The 23652-nt window shown below is 46.4% G+C and overlaps 2 long non-coding RNA genes across 2 annotated transcripts in view; one reads left to right on the forward strand and one right to left on the reverse strand.

Annotated features, from left to right (window-relative positions):
* The window catches only part of LOC123363472, a 59272-nt gene extending 54013 nt beyond the window's left edge, over positions 1 to 5259 (reverse strand). Inside the window, exon 1 of the long non-coding RNA XR_006576768.1 lies at positions 4992 to 5259. This is a non-coding gene — a long non-coding RNA (uncharacterized LOC123363472). The remainder of the gene's footprint in view (positions 1 to 4991) is intronic.
* A 4202-nt stretch (positions 5260 to 9461) lies between these two features.
* Positions 9462 to 16813, forward strand: LOC123363474. Its single transcript, XR_006576769.1, has 3 exons — positions 9462 to 9560; positions 10963 to 11026; positions 16707 to 16813. It is a non-coding gene; the product is annotated as an uncharacterized LOC123363474 (long non-coding RNA).
* Positions 16814 to 23652: the final 6839 nt, after the last annotated feature.

Here is a 23652-nt window from a genome sequence, read left to right on the forward strand (position 1 = left end):
CAGCGCGGCGCTCAGGGGGCGGGGCTTCGGGCGGCATGGCGGGGCAGCACTCTTCTTTTTTGCTTGGGGTGGCAAAAAAGTTAGAGCCGGCCCTGGCCAGACCCGATTTAAAATGCAGAGTCCACACTTGAGAGTGTGGAAGCCATTTTGGAACACATGGCACCCTTGAACCTGCACAGTAATCTGCCCTCGAGGAGCTGAGTGGGAAGCAAACCAGTCAGAGCACTGATATTTTTATGCCACCTTGTTTTCTAATAGACAAAACAGACTTATCTACATCTGACAAAGCAGTCTTGAGGCAATTTCTCCAGGAAACTGACATATCCCTCTTAAAATCTAATTCAGTTTGAAAAATGAAATCTAGCAGAAGGTTGATTTTTTTAAATAAGATAATGGGAGAATGAGGTTCAGAATCTATCCAACAGATTGGTGTTACAGACATCTTATTGTGTTGGGTACCCACAGAGTGCGCTTGTATTTCCCTTCTATTCTGCATCTGACAATTCCTTATGCCTCCTGAACATACAATGTTCAGGCATTTGTGTGATGCTCCACAGGCCTGCTCTTAGGCAGAGGCAGTAAGGGGTGACCACCTGCACTTGGAGAGGCCCTGTGCTTTTTGGGGGCCCTCCATAAATACATGCACTGTGACCACATGACCATGCGGTTGCTGTCTGCAACAGTGTCCATTCTGTGCCTAGAAACCCCTCTCCCATTTTAGGCTGAGAAGCTGAACCCAATCCTTACACAATGTGGGATCACAAATTGTGATTCACAATGCCCCTTTCTCACTGACAGCCTGCCTCCTTATAGCCCCATGTGCTGCCCCGCCCCCCTCTGAATTGGCCAAAGTGAGAGCACATGTTCTAGCATATGGGTGCTGCTGGGCCTGTTTTATTGCAAGCAGCCAGCCAGCCTGTAACAGGGACCATTTTCTCTCAGAATGTTTGTAGATGCGAGACTCCAAAGGCTAAAAATTCTTAGCTACTTTGAGGCACTTAAAAGTAGATGTAATAAACATCTGTTTTCAAGTTTCTAAACTATGTCCTCTAACTCCCCATGTAGATTCTCTACAATATTCATATTGGGTAACACACAAATTATTTGCCAGCTTCTGAGTTTGCTAATGCAGAGAAGAGAAAACTAAAATGTTACCTGCTTTATTCCACTAAGGTTACAGGTTTATGCTGATCAGAAAAATACCCTACAGCAAGGGAGATAAATGCACTGAGACTTACCTCATTTGAGAACCTCTGCAAACACATTTGGTCCAGGGACTTGGACCATACCCTCAGTAAGACAATCAACTGGATCAAAGAGCCAAACAGCCATCTGTCCTGCTCCAGACCTACCATTGACTGCTAGAGCACTTAAAGGATAACTCAGAAAATGTCTCAAGACTGGGATTGTCAAAAGAGCCTAAAGTAGTTATTAGGTAGGCACCGAAATCCCACTGGAAGTTGTGTACCTAACTCCCATAGGCTCCTTTGAAAATCCCAAACACAAAGAACAAATCAAATCATGAAATCAATGCATATCTGTGCAATCTATAAATTCTGGACTAGCACCATGTCATGGTAATTAATTACAACATACAACTGAAAACTATGTGCTGAAAACTGCTCCCTGTAGCAAATACAAGTCCCTGTTTCTTTACTGTCTGTATCTTTCTGAAATTAAAATAAATAAAATAAATGCTGCTGCATAATGGATATATATTTTTAAAGGCTTGTCACTTGCAGTGGCTGTCCATTTCTGAAGTACAACAAGTGAACTGTTACGGGGGATTCAATTAATGCACCCGTTAGGCCTTGAATCAACAAGATCCTTCAGCACGTTTGAAAACCCTGCCCTAAGTGATTTAGGAGCATAAATCCCAATGAAAGTCAACAGAATGTGTGCTCCTAAATCACTCAGGTACTTTTGAAAATCCCATCTTTAAGCACATGTCTACATTTAAGCATTGGAGTCAATGGGACTGCTCACTCAGGACTATAAAATGTTACTGTTGCATTAATTTTCTTGTTTTTCAGACACTCCAGTTTAAGGCACTGAGTCTAAAGCATTCCTCTTCCCTATGTTCTATCACCATGCTCAAATTTACCTTGTTAATACTAATGTGCCATACTTTGAAGCAGACTTACTAAAAGTGCTTGGAAGTATTACCCTAGATGACAACTCTCTTATCAATTCTTGCTCCTGGCTGAGCAAATTTGACCTAGCCCTAATCTCAACCTTAACGCTGTGAAACTGTCAATAATTGCTTTCAGCCTTATCTCATAGACTAGTTCAGGATGAAGTACTATGAGAATTATTTCAAAGTCACAGTTCCTATTTAGGGTATTTCATAAAAGGACCCAGTGTTAGATTAGAACTCTGCCTTTCTCTGGACTTCTCCCCCATCACCACTCATGTTATTCCAAGCATACTTTTATTTTTCCCGGGGATGCTCCACCCCCACTCCATCCTGAGGTCATGCCCCCTCCCAAGGCCCTGCCCTTGCTCCGCCTCTTCCCAACCCCACTCCAACCCCTTCCCCGAGGACTCCACCACTCACTGCTCTGCACCCTCCCCAAATGCCTGCTCCAGCTGCCAAAGAGTTGATTGGCAGCACCATCAAACCACTGTGGCTGGTGGGTGCTGAGCACCCATTATTTTTTTCCCATGGAGTCAGCACCTATGATCCCAAGGCCAAACTATGTAATTTGCTAGTGGAAGACATTTGTTATTACAAAATGACTATGGTAAGTGGAAAAATTGACATACAACTTAAATAGATGATCACAGCTATTACACAGAGAGAACACATTGCACGGAGAAACATTTTTAAAATGCATCTATTCTACACAGCTAGCAGTTACAATAATCAAAGCCTATCTATATGTGTTGCATTACAATCTCAAAGCTTTAAAATCCATCTAATTCTAGATACACCCCTAAAGGAGAAACCTTGATTTTAGACAGTAAGTGGAAATATTTTTTAAAACCTTGTGAAACCCTTCAAATTAGAAATGTAGTTTTTGTTGTTTTTTTAAAAACCACACAACCCCTGAGTAGAGCAAATACATAGTGGAAGCTAGATGCTTAAAGAGATTGCATCATTGTGGCATATAAAGTAAGATTTCAACAGTCGCTCACTGGTTCCAATTAGTCTCAAGTCAGTAGTAACTGAAAGACAGGGGTTGTTTGCAGACTTGCGTGAGATAAATTGCTGGTGAGTCTCAGTCTAGGAGAAAGATCTCAAAAGTCAGATATCTACATCGATAATTCCCACTAGCTCAGCAGGGAATCCAAGGACTGTTGTGTGAATATGGAAACTGAACTACCTTTTCATCCTCTGGTTCAGGGTGAAAGACTAATGCAGAGCTATCGTGGCAAGTGACAAGCTCACACTGCCACTGCTTGTGCTGCGTCTGTCCTATTGACTGAAGATTTCACTTTCCAAGGCATCTTTCACAATCTGCCACTTCACACAAACTCTAACGTCACTTTAAAAAAAAAATCCAAGTTTAAGAAAAGTGCTCAAATATACTCAGTTTAATTGAACTTGTGATTCAAATCTGTTTTGTGTTTCTAGAATGGACCCAATCCTGCAAAGAGCCAAGGCCAGCAGACCCCCGCACAGCCCTGTGGGCTTCATTGGGGGTTCTCTCACATGGTTCTCTTTGCAGGATATGGACCATAATTATTAATTATAGAGGGAGGCATAGAACAGAACCCTGATGTCACAAATTCTGAAGCATTTGGGGATGAAGCACCAAATTTCTTGGTGATGTTTGGGATATGGGCAACATTTCACAAGTCTGTTTGGTCATCCCAAAAGAACATGCTGATAGGGCTCACTGAAATAGGCACCAAACTTGCAGAGTTTGCCTAGTGGAAGAACCACTCCAGAAACCTAGGTTCTATATTCCTAGCTCTACCAGTGGCCAGCTAGGGGACCATGAGCAAGTCATTTCACCTTTATGTGCCTCAGTTCCCCCAACTGTAACATGGGGGTAATGATACTGAGCACTTTTACAAAGCATTTTGAGATCTATTGATGGAGGGCTATATAATTAATTATTATTATTATTATAGATTTAAAGGGGGAAGGATTGTCTCCTTTTTGCTTCCTTATGATATATAAAGAAGCTCTGAGAGATGATTCTTTTTAAATGCAGGCTCATAAAGAGAAGAACGAAACTAGGCAGAGTGTGGGGAAGCAGGAAATAACAAAGGTGGGGGAAACCATGGGATCTGCTATATCAAACTTTGGAATACCAATTACAATGTCCTGCATTTTAGAAAAATTGTAGACCATGAATTTTAGGAACCAAAAAAAAAAATCAGAACCAAAACCCCACACCCTACTTCCTATTTACTAGTCATTTTAAAATAAACTCTCAGGTGAAAAATCATGCTTATTAAAAAGTCACTATCAAAGTTAAAGAAAAAAACCCACATGTTTAAAACCTGTTTACTCACTATTGTTACAAATAACACAACTGAAAGAGTTTAAAGTTCCCTTTTTTTAAGTTTTGCTTTGTGCATTTGATGGTATTTTGCATACCATTTCCCCTGTTATTTTTGTGAGTCTCCACGTAACAACAGAGAAGTGCGATTGTAGAACCACGAAAACTAGCCAGGGAACACAAGGGCACCTGAAATTACCCCAACTTCCAATTGAAAGCCACCCAGCCAACATGCACTGGAAACTCTAGACCCCGCCCACAGTCATGTTTGCCCTAGATACACAAACATAACATTAAAGCATTTTTCAAAGATGTGTCACTTCTGAGCACATGGTCCCATTCGATTGATTCTTTGCCCACTCCACCCACCCATCCCCATGAGCCAACTGAACTGATGCTACCTTCCGCCACACGCAGAAAACTCAGCCTGTACCTCCTCCAGCCAACTGATATAGTGATCCCCAAACCCCTTCACCCCAGAAAACTCAGTGTCTCCACCTTCCATAACAAGCAGATACTGGGCTTCCTTCAACTCACCTGGAGGCTTCTTTCCAGGGGGAGAACTCGGACAAAAGCTTCACTGCTGGCAGGGAGAGAGGCCACCTCATGCTAGGCTTCCCCCCAGGCATGGGCAGGGGCAGTGGAACACCTTTCCCGCTCACTGTGGGGAGAGAGAGCGCTCACTTAGAGCTGCTCTTTCTCCCATTTCACTGCAATACAGCAGACGAGCTGCTGCAGTCAGGCGAGAGATGGAGCAGCTGCTCCCAGCACTCCTGACACCCACCAGAGCCAAACTGCGAAGAGATGGTGGGGCAGGGGCAGAGGGATGATGCAACTTAATTCAAATCAAAATAGCCACCTTTGTCTAAAAGATGTGATGAAAAAAGAATATTCAGGTTGCAAAATGGAGCAAAGTTACTAAATGCTGGAGTTAAAGGTGCTAGTGCAACTTTAATTCAACCCACATGTGCATTATGATCATCTTTAATTACATGAGCACATACTGTTTTTTCCACAGGATCCTTGCATCATTCAGTTCACAGGCTGGATGGTGTGCACTTAAGTATGTGGTTCCTGCCTTATTTGCTGCACACCATTCAAACCCTGCTCTGAATACAGAATTATTAATTCCTTCATGGGCTCTTCTACAGTGCTCCTCACTATAGCATCCAAGGTGTCACAAAGATTAGAGAGTTTATCTTTCTAACATCGCTGTCAGATGAGGGGGTACTGTTAGCCCTACATTACAGATGGGCTACACAAAGAGATGTAAGGTTAGAAGTATCTATTAGTTTTGGATGCCCAGTTTGAGATACCTCCAACCTGATTTTTTCAGTGTACTTAGCATTATATAACATTTTATATGTTCAGAGCTCCCACTGACTGCAGTTGCAGCTGTGAGTGCTCAGCAGCACTTCTGCAAATCAGACCCCAGGTGTCTCAGTTTGGACACTCAGAAAGTGAGGAACACACAATTAGTGACCACCTGTGAAAAGTTTTGTGTCAGTGACTTGCCCAGCACAGGGGTGTGCGCAGGAATAAAAATTTGACTGCTGTTAGAGGGGCATGTTCTGTTCCTCCTGCCACAGCCCCAGGGCTGGATGAGCTCTTATGCACTCCCCACCCTGCCCCCTGGGCTGGAGGAGCTGTCAGTTCCCCCTGCCCGGGCCCCAGAGGAGTTCTGTGCCCCTGCTGATTACTGAGGGGCTGTGCCCCTGGTTGGACCCCCTTGTGCATGCCCCTGGCCCAGCATCATATATAAACTCTGTGGCAGAGGCAGACGGAGAATCCAATTCACCAGGGCAGCATTCAAGTGCTTTAACCATGAGATCATTCCTTTTCTTCCTGTAACTCCTGCCTCATTCATCACCCACACTTAACTTCTGCAATAAATAAGGCAGGGGTCCTGTATCCAAGAGTCTCCTTCACTGTACAGCTGTGATTCATCCCTTGACCACCATCCATTCAGTGCACTGAATGGGGCAGGGGTCCTGTGGAAGAAATAGCAGCTGACTCAAGGAGAAGGATAGCTCAGTGGTTTGTGCATTAGCCTGCTAAACCCACAGTTGGGGGTTCAGTCCTTAAGGGGGCCATTTAGGGATCTGAAGCAAAAATCTGTCTGGGGAGGGGCCTTGCTTTAAGCAGGGGGTTAGAATAAATAACCTCCTGAGGTCCCTTCCCACCCTGATGCTCTATGAGTCTAATTAAAGACTATAACATTATGCACAAGGGAGCCAAATTAAGGTTACATAGGTAACCTTAATTTTGGCCTTTTCTAAATTTTGAGTGCTTGACATTGCAATCTTAAGTGTTCTTTTAACATAGTGGGGTTTTTAATGTAATTTCCTAGGTTTTATTAAAAGCAAACTGAGGAAACAGAAATTCCACCATGTGAAATCATATTGACACCCACATGGTTCATCAACAGGGTCAGAACCTTTAGATCCACAACATGGATCTCTGCTATTTGAGCTAACAGAGTAACAGACAGCAGTAGTGGGTTATTATCCTCTATGTAGAACACCATTAGAGGGGAGATGGGACAAGCACTTTTCTCAGTGGTTTTAACAGCTATTTGCTGATGCCAAAGGACTGTGAAGACTCAGGAATCTTGGGTTCTATTCCAGAGGTCAGATGACTATGGTGTTGTGGTCATAGACCTACCTGCCTCTCTTCCCCCATGACCTGAATCCTTCTCCCCCTTCCCTTCCACCCTGTCCTCTTCCTGTCTCTTCTAGCAATTTGCCCAGCATCACACAGCAGGTCTCCTGCCTCCCAGTCCAGCTCCCTAGCCATTACGGAACACTGCCTCCCACTTCCTGTCTCTTCTAATTTCCAGCTCTCTGGCTTTTCATCCCAGTCCTAGTCTCCCCCTCAAGGTGGCCTGTCCATGTCCCAATCTCCCTCCCCACCAGGCTCCTCATCTGATCTCAATCAAATCCCTCCAGGCTCCTGTCCAAGTCTCATATTGGGACACATGGGGGGGCAGGTCCAGAGCGCCGCCAAAGCAAAAAAAAAAAAAAAAAAGCCAAGCCGGAGTGCCATCTACGGGGAAAAAAAAAAACACAGAGCTGGAGCGCCACACCCCACTACCCTGCCTGCACCAGCCCTGCACCCCCTGCCCACAGCCAGCCCCTGCCACACCCACTGCCCTATCTCCAGCCAACCCCTGCCGCAGCCCCCCCGCCCAAAGCCAGCCAGTCCTGCACTCCTCTGTCTCCAGCCAACCCCTGCCACACCCCCCTGCGTCCCTGCCCGGAGCCAGTCAGCCCCATACACCCCTATCTCCAGCCAGCCCCGCACCCCACTGCCCTGCCTGCAGGCAGCCCCTACCTCCAGTCAGCCTCTGCCCTGCCTCCAGCCAGCCCCACACTCCTGTCTCCAGCCAACCCATGCCGCACACCCCCCTGCGGCCCTGCCTGAAGCCAGCCAGCCCCACACCCCTGTCTCCAGCCAGCCCCGCACCCCCTGCACTACCCGCACCAGCCCCACACCCCCTGCCCTGCCTGCAGCCAGTCCCTGCCGCACCCCCTGCCCTGTCTCCAGCCAACCCCTGCCGCACCCTCCCTGTGGCCCTGCCCAAAGCCAGCCAGCCCCACATCCCTCCTGTCTCCAGCCAGCTCCGCACCCCCTACCCTGCCCACAGCCAGCCCTGTACCCCTTGTCTCCAGCTAGCCCTGCCCACGCCCCTGTCTGCAGCCGGCCCCATGTCCACTGGTGCCCTGCAGTTCCCAGGGCAGTAACCCTGCACACCTGCTTCAATGAGGGGGGCAGAGACCAGCTGGGACCCGCACATGTGCACACCCTAGGGTGACCAGACAGCAAGTGTGAAAAATTGGGACGGGGGTGGGAGGTAATAGGAGCCTATAGAAGAAAAAGACCTAAAAATCGGGACTGTCCCTATAAAATTGGGACATCTGGTCACCCTAGCACACCCCCAGGGAGTGGCAGGGACCCACACATGTGAAATGGAGCTCATTTCTAGTTCAGACCCATCTTTTTAAAAAAGAACTTTAGGTAGGGTTAACATACAGCCGTATTTTCCTGGACATGTCAGGCTTTTTGGTTCTTAAATCGCTGTCCGGGAGGAATTTTTAAAATTTAAATTTTCCTCCCAGGAAAATATGGACATATGGTAACCCTATTGGTACAAAAAATACATACTGTGGCACATCCCTTAAATCAGAACTTTTTATAGGGAACCAGTTGTTAAGATATTGGCAGCTCATCACTGGGTGGTTCCCTATCTGTATGTATGTTGGTTGAAGTGTAAGGCCGGGACCATGTCTGCAGCTTTTCACAGCAGCACGGTATGAGAGGGAGCCCAGGCTGGTGGGTCAGAGGGCTCAGTGGTACCCCAGTTCCAGGTGGCACCCCAGCAGGGGGGAAACAATCACACTGTGATTCCAGGAGAATTTCAGCTTTCATTTACAACATTTCTAGCCCTCATGGTTGCAGACAACCCTAAAGACTCAAAAACCAGGAGGCAAATGAAAAGCCCCCCAACATGTTTTTAAAATGTCATGAGTTTAAAGCCAAATCTGTGATTTTGGGGTGTCTGATTATTTTTGAATACTTGGGACTGGCAATAGTGCAGTAGCCTCATCGGGCTGCCAAGCTTTAGTCAGTTTACCACACAGCTTCCCCACTCAAAGACAAGCACAGATGGAAAAGAGCATAAAACTGCCTGATGTGGGAGTTTGGATACTCCTTTGGTGGCTGATTTTCTCCACAATTTTCTCCGCTATTTTTAATTTTCTTATTAATTCTATTTTACTGTCCCAGCTGATCAATTGCATCCACTGTTAAAGGGAAACAATAATATTTTTTTCTGCCCCAATCCATCATAGCAGCCACCTATATCCTTCAAAAATCCTAGGGCCCTTTAAATCGAGTAAACTGAGCCCCCAGTGGCCAGTGTAGTGCAGCACCAGCCCTCTCTGCACAAAGGAGTCTGCGCTGGTAAATGGTTTCTATAGCAGCAGCAAGGTTGGCAAACAAGGCTGGGCAGAGACAGCAAGAGTTTCCAATCTCCCAAGGCATTTAAGCTGTTACTCTTCTGCACTGCTCCTTCCTCTGAACGATACATGCAGGAGATGCAGCCTGGTAAGTCTTCAAGCCCAGCAATGCTGTCTGCTTGTGTGTGAATGACCAGTGTGCTGTCAGTGCTGGGGGGAACTGGGAGAGGATTGTCCTTGGGACTAGTTTGTAACGAAGATCCTGGAAGCAAGTTGCAAAGGAGACCAGAGGGTCATTTTACTTTATTTTGAGACAAAAACGAGCTGTAGCATAGAATAAAAATGCCTCCAACTGAATCAGACCTGAAGCCCGAGATGCCTAGAATCTATGTTACTAGTAAAGAAGCAGGACGGACAGTGTGGGGGAGGGGAGGAAGGAGGAATGACAATTATTACCCATATTTATATTGTACCTTTCATCTGGAAGGATCCCAAAGCACTTTCTTGACTGATGGCCAATTCAGCAGTAACATTCATCCTGCACAACCCAACTGAATTCATCGGTCACACAGTGTGTAAGTTAGGACCAAATTCAGCTTTGAGGATCAAATCCTGAAATCCTCCCCCCCACAGGGAGTTTTGACCCAGTAAGGACTAAAGAGAGCCATAACTTACCCTTAAATTAATTAACTTCAACACAGGGATCACTCAGCCTAAGGCTGCCATCTGTCCTGTTCTTTCCAACATTAAATTGATTTCCTCAGGGAGACTCCATGCGTCACCAGCAGTGTTTGTGAGACCAGCTCTGGAATCAGCTCTAAAGCCTGAAAAACATAATCATGTGGGAAAATTGGGTTGTGATGTGCTAAAATAAAATCCATGTCACCCCACTGAGTGGCAGGATTTTACTTCATTGGACAAACTTCCAAAAGTGGAAACTCAAGCACGACTACTTAACGTTTCACTTTACTATGTATGTGAATTGGAGTGTGCATTAGCAATATTTAGGCTGCTTGATTTTTAGGATATTTTTGTCTCTAAATGCAAATTGGTACTCAAAGCCACCTCAAATTGTGTCTTTTTTTTAATAAAATATGTGAATTTCATGTAAAACATTTAGTGCTTGGTATTAATCACAATTAAAGATCTTATTTCTAAACATCTGTGACAGAGAGACAATAGAATGAGTCTAAACTGTCATCAAGGTAAAAAAAGAGTTTAGAAACCTAAAGATGTATATTATTTTAATATAACACAACATAGCCCATAGTCAAATATAAGACCAAAAAACCCCACAGGGTGAGGAGAGAGAATGTTAGCCCAATTCTGCTCACTTTGTTCATGTGCATAATCCTATCACACTATTGAAATCAGTAGGATAAAACAAGATGAGTAGAATTTAACACTTCAAGCTGTATCTAAACATTACGAAAGTTGAAAATGTGCATCAAACCTTTGAATTTTAAAGATCATGTCAATTAAATATCTGCATCAATGATATATTCCTAGTGTGTGCATAACGGAGTGTACTGTGCCATTTCTAATTCCAGAAAAGTCAAAGAAATTCTCTGCTTCAAAAATGACTCACACACGCAACCTGGCACCTAGTTTCAAGTGAGTAGAACAGCAGTATAACACCCCTTAAGGATTTTCTGTGAACGTTGTTTCAAAAAGATATTTAGGCAATATTGGGATGGACAGTACTGTATTATAATCTGAATATATATGCACATTACCTACCGCTGGAGCCCAATTGGCTCTTTACTTGTATAGATTTGTCAGACCGTTTGCTTACTATAAAGCTACTAGCAACTCTTCCTCCAAATTAAACTACCTTTTAAAATTGCTTTCCTGGCATATGTGAAGATTAGAATCCTCTTGGTGTTCCTTGTTTAACAGAAAAGTTATTATTTATATAGTCTCAAAAGTGTGCTAAGTGCTTTGGAGTGTAGACAAATGTCACAGAGTCCTTGTCTCAAAGAACTTCCAGTCTAAGACAATGTATAGGAGGAGGAGGTGGTATACCGATTAGGAAACAAGCTACAGATTAACAGTTTGATTTTAGCAACATGCTGAACACTCTGGCCCTGATCTAACAAGGCATTTAAGCATATGCTTAATTTTAAATATGATTAATTCCAGTTGATTCAGTAGGACTGTTCACTTGCTTAAGTGCTTTGGTGGATCGGGGCCAGAGTAAGGATGTTAAGCTTTCTTTTCCTCCCTCTTTTTCTAAGGCCAGGTCTACACTATAAACTTACATTGGTATAACTATGTCGCTCAGGGGTGTGAAAAATCCACCCCCTCCCCGAGCAATGCAGTTATACTGACTTAACCCCCAGTGTAGACAGCACTATGTTGGCAGGAGAGCTTCTCCCATCCAATAGCTACCACCTCTCACGGAGGTGGATTAACTACCCTGACAGGAAAAGCTCCTCCCATTGGCACAGTAGCATCTTCACTGAAGTGCTACAGCAGTGCAGCTGTGCGTCTGCCGTGTTTTTGTAGACCTGCTCGGCCTAACCCTCCTTGATGGAAGAGAATAGGTGAGATAAGGCTCATGGAAGAAGTTTTTTGGGGGGGTTTAAGATGAGAGTGGGGGGTAGGAATTTTAAATATGCCAAAGGGAAAGTCAATGGGAGTTCGGTGCTTAAGGGTATGTCTACACTTGCAGAGTTTTTGAGCTGTAAGTTTCACCGGTGATAGGGAACTGGTGAAAGTAAAGCGCTGGTTTGTGTAGTCATTTAATTCCTTGGATGTCAGAATGTGTTTACATTAGCAGCACTTCCCTCTCCGATGAGAGCACTGCTCTAGGGCAGCTATCCTATAGTGCAGCTCTCTCCAGTTTGATGATGGGTCTTGTGGGAAGGGAGGGGGGTGATCGTGGGGCATCCTGGGTTCCTGCACAGCCTCCTCTCCCCAGATACTGATCAGCTCCAGTAGCTCAATATTGCTGCAAGCAGGGGATTGGGAGCAGGAATTGTCACCCGGCCAGATAAGTGAGCACTTGCCAAGAAAACAGGAAGGGGAGTTTCAAAGTTCCGGGGGCTTTACAGGGGGAGGGGTGGATGTCTGTTTACCTGGCAACAGAGCAGCAGAGCTGCTGGCTAGAGTGCTCACCTCGGCACTGTGGGATCTCCTCAGGAGGCTAAAAGCTGTGTAAACAGGAAGAACGTGTCTTCACTTGCAGATCACCACAAAAGCATCACCTGTAAGAGCTGTACACCTCTCATGGAGGGGGGTTTCTTTTTGCAGTGAAACTTCTGAGTTTCACTGCAAAAAGTCATTGGCAAGTGTAGACGCTCCCATAGTTTTTGCACAAAAAAGGGACTTTTTCTCTTTAAAGAGCAAGTGTAGACATGCCCCAACTCTCTTAGGCCTTGTCTACACTGACACTTTACAGCACTGAAACTTTCTCGCTCAGGGGTGTGAAGAAACACCCCTCCTGAGCGCTGCAAGTTTCAGCACTGTAAAGTGGCAGTGTAGACAGTGCACCAGCGCTGGGAGCTACTCCTCTCGTGGGGGTGGTTCTTTTACAGGGAGAGAGCTCTCCCAGCGCTGGTGCTGCAACTACACACCCACGTTAAAGCGCTAAAGGTCTTAATGGGCTATTTCACCTTGAATGGTCCCTTAAAATATGTGTTAACTCCTTATGCTAAACAATCGGTTCCATCTTGTATTTAGTTGTGACGTTCTGAGGCCTGGTCTACACTGGGGGGAAGGGGGGAATCGATCTAAGTTACGCAACTTCAGCTTCGTGAATAATGTAGCTGAAGTCGATGTACTCAGATCGACTTACCGTGGTGTCTTCACCGTGGTGAGTCGCCTGCTGCAGCTCCCCCATCGACTCCGCCTGGGCCTCTCACAGCAGTGGAGTACAGGAGTTGACAGGAGAGCACTCGGGGATCAATTTATTGCATCTAAACACGATAAATCAACCCCCGCTGGATCGATCACTGCCCGCCGATCCAGTGGGTAGTGTAGACATACCCTGAGTATGTTTCCCAGACCTGAACATAAGCTCTTTGTAAGCTAGAAAGCTCGTCTCTCTCACCAACAGAAGTTGGTCCAATAAAACTGATTTTCAAACTTTTTAGGCTGCATACCCCTTTCCAAATAATGTAGTCTACCACATACCCCCAGCTGAGATAGGGGCATACTATACCTATGATTAGATTGCCAAGTCTTACTAAATAAAGTGCATTGTCCATCGTTACAGGATTTTTCTCACCTACCCCTTGATGAGAGCTTGTGTAGCCCTAGGGATACACATACCCCAGTTTGAAAACCACTGAAATAAAAGATATTACCTCACCCACCTGGTCTCTCTAATTTCCAGCCATAGGGAAGCCAGTAGAAGAAAGCGTAGGAGAGGAAGGCATATATCAGGCAGCAGAGTCATTAGGAAAATGATATTGCATTGTGAGCACTGATGATGTGTTTGTCTACAAATGTGTGAGAGACTCCGCAGGGGTACCCAGGCTTGTATGTCTTTTAAATGAATCACTTCTGCCCATAGCCTAATAGCACAAAACTAGAATTTTTCTTTTTAAGGAAGCTTGAAATTCACTGTTTCTGGATAACTTGGATTATTATAGTTAACATTGCTAACACCTTTTCACTCATTAAAAGGGGGATAAAAGAGAAGAGCTTCATTTGAAGGCCTCAAATTTCACTTTTGTGTGACAAGTATTTACAATACTTCAGAGCAGTACAAATGTTTCCATGATTTAAAATCCAAGGGAAACAGTGTTTCTTTAAGCTAATCCATTCCCTGCAGTGTTTGCAGCCCATCCCAGCCATCAGAACATTGTGATAGTGTATAAATATGAAAACTGGCTAGAAACAATACCGAGATGGATTCGTTCCTTTTCAGTGTCCAACATAAGCATAACGCTGAATGGTTTTTAATATTTTCATTTTTAATACTACAGTGTAATTAACAAAATGAGTCAGGAATATTTTTAATGCTCTATTGGACTACTTCACTCCCTCCACTGGAGAACCATGCAAGAGGGGGCCTGAGAAGCTCTGGCAGAACCTCCTGTTGAATATCTTCTCACAAGGAAGGAGCTGAGCCCCTCTGAAGTTTGGGGGAGCCATGTACACAAAGCCTTCCCACTACTCTGCAGCACTCTAGTCTCTCCCACCCCTTGCTTGCCTGGCTCTGCTAGGAACTTTTACACCCTGCCACACCTGCAGCTGCATGTTTAAATCCCCTTCACTCACAGGACTGGAGCCTAGGGCCCTCAGCTATTTAGCAAATAAAGTTTTAGGGCCAGATTATGGAGGCTTCAGGGCCATAAAGGAGCCACAACTGTCCTGGGGAGAATTTCCCTATGTCAGCAGCTGTGCAGGGCTGTCATAAATGGCCCCCCTGTTGCAGTGTAGGGAAGATGCAGGGGTGTGTCTGCGTAGTGCTGAAAGTTACAGGGATTTCTGGGCTGCTTTGCAGCCCTGCTGTAAATAAGAGCAGCTCAGAAGCTGCTAAAACACATGCTTGTGCCTATACCAGCCACCACAGCAGCCCAGAATCCAAGGGGAAGGAGGGTACAAGAGATACATGAAGTCACCTTCCCCCAGTCCCACCCCAAGGCTGTGCATGTAGTGCTCTGGTGCAGCTGTAAAGTGGTGTCTCCTTGTTCAAGCTGCCTATGTGGTGGCTGGATAGACACAGGGGCCATCAATAGTGTGAAATGGTAGGTGGAGAAGTCCCAAGAGGTTGAGAAACAGCTGCAGAACAACCCTTGTGGGCAGGGAAGGGGGAGGGTAAGGAGATGAGACCAGACTGGAGTGATTCAGAAGAATGAAAACAGCTGAGAGAACACCGTCCTGGAGATCACAACTTGCAAATAGCATTGACTGCTTAGCACAGCATTCAAACTGTTAATGCCGGACGTGGCACATGACTCTGTCATAGCTTTTGAAAGGCATGAAATAAGAGACCTACAAAAACCCAGCAGAGGAAGCAGCTTGGCATATATCATGGATTTTATTTTCTTCAAACCAACCCCACCCCCCTCCCATCTATGTCATTGATTGATTGAGCTCCTGCTGTCTGCACACTGCCATCTGAGAAGTGTGGGAACTCCAGGTTGCTGAAGGATGGAGATAAACTTGAATCAGACCTTATGTCTACATTGCAATTAGACACCCTTGACTGGCCCCTGCCTGCTGACTCAGGTTCACAGGGCTCGGGCTCTCAGAGCTGTTTAATTGTGCTGAAGATGCCCCAGGCTCTAGTCCCTGTGAGGTAGGAGTCCAATCTGTTAGCAAAGGCCAACCACGAGTTTTTAATTACAGTATAGACATATCCTAAGAGGAAACATCATTCTCAGCCTGAGGCAGAGGTGAATGGCCTACATGCTGGTTCCAATCAGCTCTTGAATTTGGGTAGTGGAGGAGGTGGGGGGGGTAATTTGTTTGTTTTTTAATCCAAGGTGGGAAAATGCTTATTTGAAAATAAATCAGTAAAGATGGATCTCAGAAGTACATGTTCAATTTATGCTATAAATATTGAAGTGTCATAAAAAAGTTTACTAAGACTGGAAGTTGCAGTCAGTATAGAACCTGAAGCTCTAATTATATTTTGAAGTCAGAACTAAAGGCAGAAAATATGGACTTTCATACAGATCCCATCACAAGTTTTTCTGTCCCGACCACTGCAACCTTGTGTATTAAGGATAAGATAATATAGACTATGGCTTTGCTGAAACCAAAAGGTAAGATCTGTCCCATATAGTGGCTCAAGAATTATTAAAGAACTAAACCAAAACAAAACATAGGCATGTAGGAGTCTTTGACATTGATTGTCTTGCCATCTGAAGGCCCATTACTCGGTAATAGGAACCAGTAGCACAAAAGCAGATTAGACACCTCACCTTCCTCCTCTTTTTTGTAACAGATTTATTTGCCAGCTTCCATAAATGAGACAGTTACTTTCATAGGGGCGAAGGTTGATTTTCAAAGGAGCAGCGACAAACAGATGCCACTGTGGGTATAGCCTCTAGAGCAGTGATGGGCAACCTGCAGCCTGCCAACAGCGGCCACTTCCTGCAGCTCCCATTGGCCAGGAATGCCAAACCGCGGCCACTGGGAGCTGCAGGGGTCTATGCCTGCAGACGGCCAATGTAAACAAACAGTCTTGCAGCCCGCCAGTGGAATTACCCTGACCAACTGCGTGCAGGCCGCATGTTGCCCTCCACTCCTCTAGAGTATATTGGAATATACTTTGTAACAAAAAACAACAAACAAACACACCACCTCACCTTTGCTTTTCTTTCTCTCTCTGCAGACAAATGGACACGCTGAGTTCAATTGAGGCAGAGTACATAAAGAATCTACAGAAAGAAGTCTATCTACTGGAACTTGAGACATCATTTCTATATCCTTTAACAAAACCAAAACTTTATTATTTAAAAAGCTATTTATTTTCTCTGACAGAATACCATATTGCACCTGATAAAGAATTACAGAATGTTACAGCATTCATTTGGGGGAACTGTACTTAATTCTCCTGCTAGAAAAAAAACCCATAGTTGAATCATTTCATTTACTGTAGGACACGAAGACGATTCCTTTTGTGTGGTGCTCCATGGATGATTCTTCCTTGTTTGGAATGTGTGCGCGAGTCCCCTTATTTGGGAGGATACCCATGAGACCTGCAGGGATCAAATGTATGCTCTTATCTTAGTTTGAGAATAGACTGAATTCTATAGAGAAAGGACTCTCTCACCACTGGGGATGGAGTATAGCAGAGACTATAACAACCTCTGTGTCAGATTGAACTTTTGTCTTGGATGCAAAGTTCAGTTGCCTGTTTGGAGACTATGGCTTGGTCTACACTACAAAGTTAGGCTGAGGCAAGACAGCTTACATCGACCTAGCTGTGCATGTCTCTACATTTAAATGGGTCTCCTACCACGGTAAGCTCCCTGTTACGCCGACATAGTAACACCACCACCCCAAGCAGCGTAGAGCCATAGTTGATGTATTTAGGTGAATACAGTGCCTATGTAGACACTGCATTACTTATGTCAACCCTAACTGTCCTCCAGCAGCTGTCCCACAATGCCCCTGTTCTGGTCACCATAGTGAATTGCACTGCTCAGGGGGCCACAGAGACCAGAAGCCCCGCCTCTGCTTTAAAACCCTGCAAACTTTTTAAATTCCTTTTCCCGGTTGCCTGGCATGGTGAGCACATCTAGCAGCTCTCCATTGTTGAGTGCAACTAGCCAGCTGATCATGTCAGCAACACGCTCCAGCCGCACTCCTGCATGAAATAGACAGGAGATATTGGATGGATCTCCTGCGCATGTGGGGATAAGCAGCTGTGCCTGCACAGCCAGGAACCAGCTGTAGAAATGTCAACAAGACATCTAGGAGAAGATTGCTCAGGGGATGCAGGAGAAGGAGCATGACAGGGACCAGCAGCAGTGCCACATGAAAGCCGAGGACCTGTGTCAAGCATACCGAAAGGCCAGGGAGACCAACTATCGATCCACTGCTGAGCCACAGATGTGCCACTTTTACAAAAAGCTGCATGTCAAGGAGTCTGCAATCCTCTGCCAAAAGTTTCTAGGGAGAGCTGCCTTATTTCTTCCTCCACAGTAGGACACTTTCCCATGCCACTCAGCAGTTACTTCAGCAGGCACCATTGCAGTACACAGATGATCAGCATATGGGCATGGGCAGCAGATGAACCCTTGCTTTGGGGAGGTTCTGCCCAAGGCCCCGCCCCCCCACACACACACACTGGAGCCCTGAACCCCTCCCCAAAAGGAAAAGCCCTGAGGGCCCCCACCTAACTGGAGGAGCCTGGGCCTGCTGGCCCCAATGCCCCACCCCCGAGCGCTGGGTGAGCCCCAGTGCCAGGCTGAGACATCAGGCCAGCCCCAGTGGTGCCAGAGTCAGGCCGGCCATAGCGCCGGGCCGAGCTGGCAGCCTCCCTGAGCGCCAGCTCCTCCCACTGCCAAGCCGCCAGCCCCAGCGTCTGGCTGAGCCTCCTCAGTCAGCTGGCCGCTGGCACTCTGCATCACTCCTCACTCCCCCGTCCCAAGGAAGAGGGATGCGGCAAGCAGTGGGGACCTTCGTGGGGGGTGGAGTGGAGGAGGCGGTGGGGGTCTTGGGGTACGGGCGGGGCCACCTCAACCCAGTTGTCTGGCAGCAGGTCAGCGGCAGCACCTTGGCCTATTATACCCGCTGCCCATGCATATGGGTCTGGGCGGCTCGGGATGCCAACAGCAGCTGTGCTCTCTCAGCCTCTGTTACCCTCAGGAGTGAGATGTCAGCTAAAATCCCCACTTCCTGAGGAAAAGGGTGCCAGAATTCAGTCCCATTGCCCTGTACTATTACAATCATGCAACTGGGAAATTCCCTCTTCATTTCCCCAAGCCCTGAAAGGCCACACTCACCATGGCAGGTGCTGTGGCACCAAGCACAAGCAATCCCAAGCAGAAGTAAGACTGTAGTGCTGTTGAGCTGGTTGGCATACAGCTTCATGAGTCCGGGGAGCAAGGGATAGGCTGGGTCCCCCAGGATTACTATTAGCATTTCCCATGGGAGAAAGTAATAAAAAACACTTACCTGTACGGGGGCCTGGCTCCAGATCCCCAGAAGGGGCTGGGCCTTGGGCGGAAAGGGGGAGGGGGACTGGGAGTCAGCCTCCCTCAGCCAGCCCCTCCGTGCTGTCTGGCTCATGCCACCTGGGGCTCCAACAGCGATTTAAAAGCCCGGGTCTCCGGCCACTGCTGCTACTGTGGCAGCGGTGGCCAGGACCCCTGGGCACTTTTAAATCGCCAGCCCAGGGGCAGCTGCCCCTTTTGCCCCCCCTCCACCTTCCATCGGTGACCCGGGAGGGGGGAAAAACAGGCAACAACATTAAAATGCTGCCACAGTGCTTTAAGTCATTGCCCCTTCTGCACCCTCTCTGCCCCATCAGCGGCCCTGCTGGTAGGGTCCCTACCGGCAGGGCCGCCGACAGGGGGAGCAAAAGGGGCAGTGACGGTAAAGTGTTGCTGTGGCAGCGCTTTAACATGGGCTGCATACAGGCCAGTACCAGCTTCTTAGCGGTACGTGGTACCAACCTACTTTCACCCCTGGCATTTCCACATCCCCAATGGTAATGTGCCAATCGGGAAAGAAAGTCCTTGCTTGTACCCATCATGCATTGCCAAAACTTCCCAAAAGACAGTGCACTGGGGACAGTTGCAAGTTGCACAGTGGGATGCCTACATATGGTGCACCACACTCTGCATCAATCCAAGTACTCCTGGTGACAACGCACACCATCAATACAAGGAGCCAAGTACACATGCACACTAGCAACATGCTAACTGCGGTGGCTGCATGCCGATGTAACTTGAGTTGACATAAGTTTGTAGTGTAGACAGCCTAGGAAATGAATGACTGCATCACTTCTCCCTACTCCCTAACACGGTTCTGAAATCAAATCAACCAGGGATCTAAGAAAACTTTATCTATTCATCTTACACAACATGAGGGTCTGGTCTACACTGAAAAGTTACATCAGCAGAAAAATCCACATCCTTTAGAGACAGAGCTAAGCCAACATAACACTGATGTAGACAGTGCTAGGTTAACAGAAGAATTCTTCTGTTGATCTACCTACCACCTCTTCAGGGTGGTAAATTACCTAGAGATGAGAGAACCCCACCCGTCAGTGTAGGTACTGTCTGCAATGAAGCACTACATCAGTGAAGTTGTAGCATTTTAAGTGTAGACATAGCCAAAGTTTGATAGGGCAAAATTACACACACCGACAAGCGAAGAATAATTAAGCTGACTTAAATCAAGAGTGTGGACCTGATCTTGCATTCTATGCTCACCCAATTGATTTAAATGGGTGTTTTAGATGCATGAAGGTTACAAGGGTCAGTCCCTACCTAAGAATCTAGACTAAGGAATCAGGTTTTTACATATGATAACTAAAGAGAAGTTATCAAAAACTGGCTGAAAAATAAAATTATTTCTTGGGGTTTGTGTTTTGGCTGAACATTTAATTAGACTTGCAGAAGAAATAGCAGTCAGCTTAGACACAAGGTCCTTATTGTAAGAAGGGATAGTGTTACCGTACACTTGTTAAGGTCCTTGTTTTTAAAGTAAAAATGCACTCTTGGCTGAACTTATTGTAACTGGAGTCTTGCAGGAAAAATAATTTCTGGAGGCTCATTTGCTCCCTTCTGCTGCATATTGAGAGGGGAAGGGAAAAAAATCAGAGCGCATGTAGAAAATGGGTAAGAGCACTATACAGAGGGCAAAAGCCTGAAGTGTGTCTCCCCACCACAGGGGCTGACTTTCAGCTTTCTCTCCGGGTGCTCCACCCCCTCTCTGCCACAAGGCCCCACCCCACTCCGCCCCTTCCCCCAAGGCCCCACACTTGCTCTACCTCTTCCTGTCCCTGCTCCACCCCCTCCCCCAAGGCTCTATCCCCACCCTGCCTCTTCTCACCCCCCACACCGCCCCCTCCCCTGAGCACTCTGCCTTCACTCCACCTCTTCCCACCCCCGCTCCTCCCTCTACCTCCCAGTGTTTCCTGCTCACCGCTGAACAGCTGATCTGTGGTGGACAGGAGGCACTAGGAGGGAGGAGGAAGAGCTAATTGGCAGAGCCCACCAAACAGCTGTTTGGCAGGTGGCTGCTGAGCACTCACTATTATTTTTCTGTGGGTGCTCCAGGTCTGGAGCACCCACAAAGTTGGCACCTGTGGTCCCCACTACCACATAGATACTTTCAACCTCTCAGCACCGACTCCAGCTTTTTTGCTGCCCCAAGCAGTGAAGTGGGAAAAAAGATAAAGCTGCGATTGGCAGCACTTTGGTGGCAGCTCTGCCACGTCGCGTCATTCTTCTGTGGCAATTTGGCAGCGGGTCCTTCCCTCCAAGAGGGACTGAGGGACCCACCGCCAAATTGCCGCCGAAGACCTCGATGTGCCACCCCCTTCCATGGGCTGCCCCAAGCACCTGCTTCCTTCACTGGTGCCTGGAGCCGGCCCTGCAACCTCTGTTCCACCACAACACAAGAGCTCAGCTGCACCTGACTGCTCACCAGAGAGGGAGGAGAAGTCAGGAAACAGCTGTTCTACTTGGCACATTTCCCTTGAAAACAGGCATGTTATTTGCTCTGGGCATCAGAAACTTCCCTTTTTTGGCTTTGCTACACCCTCAGGGGGATCTGCATGCCCAGGCGGCCAGCTAGTGGGAGGAGGGCAGATGGGGGTGGGGGTGGGGATGGGTGCAGATTGCTGCAGGGTTTTCCCCTGCTAATGCAATGATCCCCAACCACACCCACTCCCCGATCTGCAGAGTCGATGTGGCAGAACAAAAGCCACACAGCTGTTTTAGCAGGTCCTCCTTCCTGCACCATTTTACCTGCACAAGGGAGGCCATACACATTCTGAATAAAGTCAGCGTAGCGAGTATTTGTTAAAGTTAGAGGGGGGACTATACCACAGGGAGTGCTGATGCACCTACAAGGCTCTTTTTAAAAACACACTACCGTATTTAAGATCACATGAAGGAGTAAAATACACCCCTATATGCCAAAGGCCTAATGCACCTCCTGAATGCCACTTAAAAACAGCCTCTGAAGGACTCACAAGGTGCATAGATCTTGTGCTGGCCCTTCTCCAGAGGGGTGAATTTCCTCCTTGCAAAATAAAGTGCATGTCTGAAACGGTTTAAAACAAGGCACTGCACTCTGTGCTCCATTGTGGAGCTTTAGCTCCTAACAATGACTTAAGGGAAACTAGGAATCTCAAATGGGATGTGTGGGGCAGATCAGGGAAGGCAAAACATTTTCTGCTAGTGTGAAAGACACCAAGCTGCAAAGGGTCTGTCCAGACCTCCCACACTCTCATTTCCCTTTGTGGGACATGGGGGAACAGGCGGTGCCTCTGTACTCCCTACGCGCGTGCCACAAAAGCAGGCACCAGTGCTGAATAGGTGGTTCAGAGTGAACCATTTCGGGTAGGCGTGCCATTAACAGCTGAAACTGGTGTAATGCCACAGTGTAGCTAAGACCTCCAAGCTTAGTTCCACTTTGATCCAGCCCCTCCAAGAAAAATAAGAGGATCCAAGTTTAGCTCTGGAGATAAGAACTCCTCAGCTGGAACAGGTTTATTTGACAATGTTGCCATCTCTCACCAATACTTGATGTTTTACTGGAAGCTTCCGTTCCAGGGGAGAAGTGATTACATCAGAATCTCAGCTTTCCTAAACAAAGGCAACTTTCTAGCCTCATGGTTGTGGAAATGAGATTGAAAATCTGACCTGAGTACACTATAAAGGCTCAAAACCCAGAAGTCAAATAAACTCTTCTTCCCCCCACTCCCTATTTTTTTTAAAAAAAAAAATCTCATGATGAAGCCATTCTCTGGATTTTTAAACACTTGGGTTTGGCAGTAGTGGTGACTTCTTAGCAGAGATCATTTAGCAGAGGTCAAATAGTTTTCTAGTCCTTGATATAAAACTTGCTTGGATTCTAAATTCAGATTTGCTATGCACACTATTTAGAACAGAATGTCTCTTTGTCAAGATTACTCAGCCATCAAGATTGCTCAGACTTTGTCGTCTCATGCAGCAGCTCCTACCTTAAATTCCAGCAACTTTAAAAAAAAAATCTTTGCTGCAACTGCATATTTAAAAGAACAAACCCATCCTGTTGTGAACAAATCAGTGCGTGCACAGACAGTCTGCATCTCTCACTGAATGGGCAGTGGAGTGGGGGATTTGCTTTTTAAATTTAGCACTTCACCAAAAATCAGTTTTTAAAAATTGATTGTTGTATTCCTTGAGGTAAGAGACTTAGGATAACTATTAAGGTGGATGAATTATGAAGAACAACATCCTGTCATTGTCCCCTTAAACACTCAAGTTCTGAGGCCAACTCTACATTACATACCTACAATCAGTATAATGAAGTCAGTCTTGGGTGTGAAAAATCCACACCCCAGGTTACATAGTTGTATCAACCTAAATCCCATGTAGACAGCACTATGTCGATGAGAGACCTTCTCCCATCAACATAGCTACCGCTTCTCGGGGAGGTGGATTAACTATGTGGATGGAAGCGTTGTCACTTAAGCACTACAGCTGCGCGGATGTAGCATTTTAAGTGTAGACCTGCCTTCAGTGTCATTTCAGATACATCCCAATATCAGTGTCATTTTTTAGGCCCTGATCCTGCCAAACCTTAAGTAAAGCTGTGTGTGTACTTAATCA

This window comes from Mauremys mutica, chromosome 2 (genome assembly GCF_020497125.1).
Source record: "Mauremys mutica isolate MM-2020 ecotype Southern chromosome 2, ASM2049712v1, whole genome shotgun sequence".
Lineage (NCBI taxonomy): Eukaryota > Metazoa > Chordata > Testudines > Geoemydidae > Mauremys > Mauremys mutica.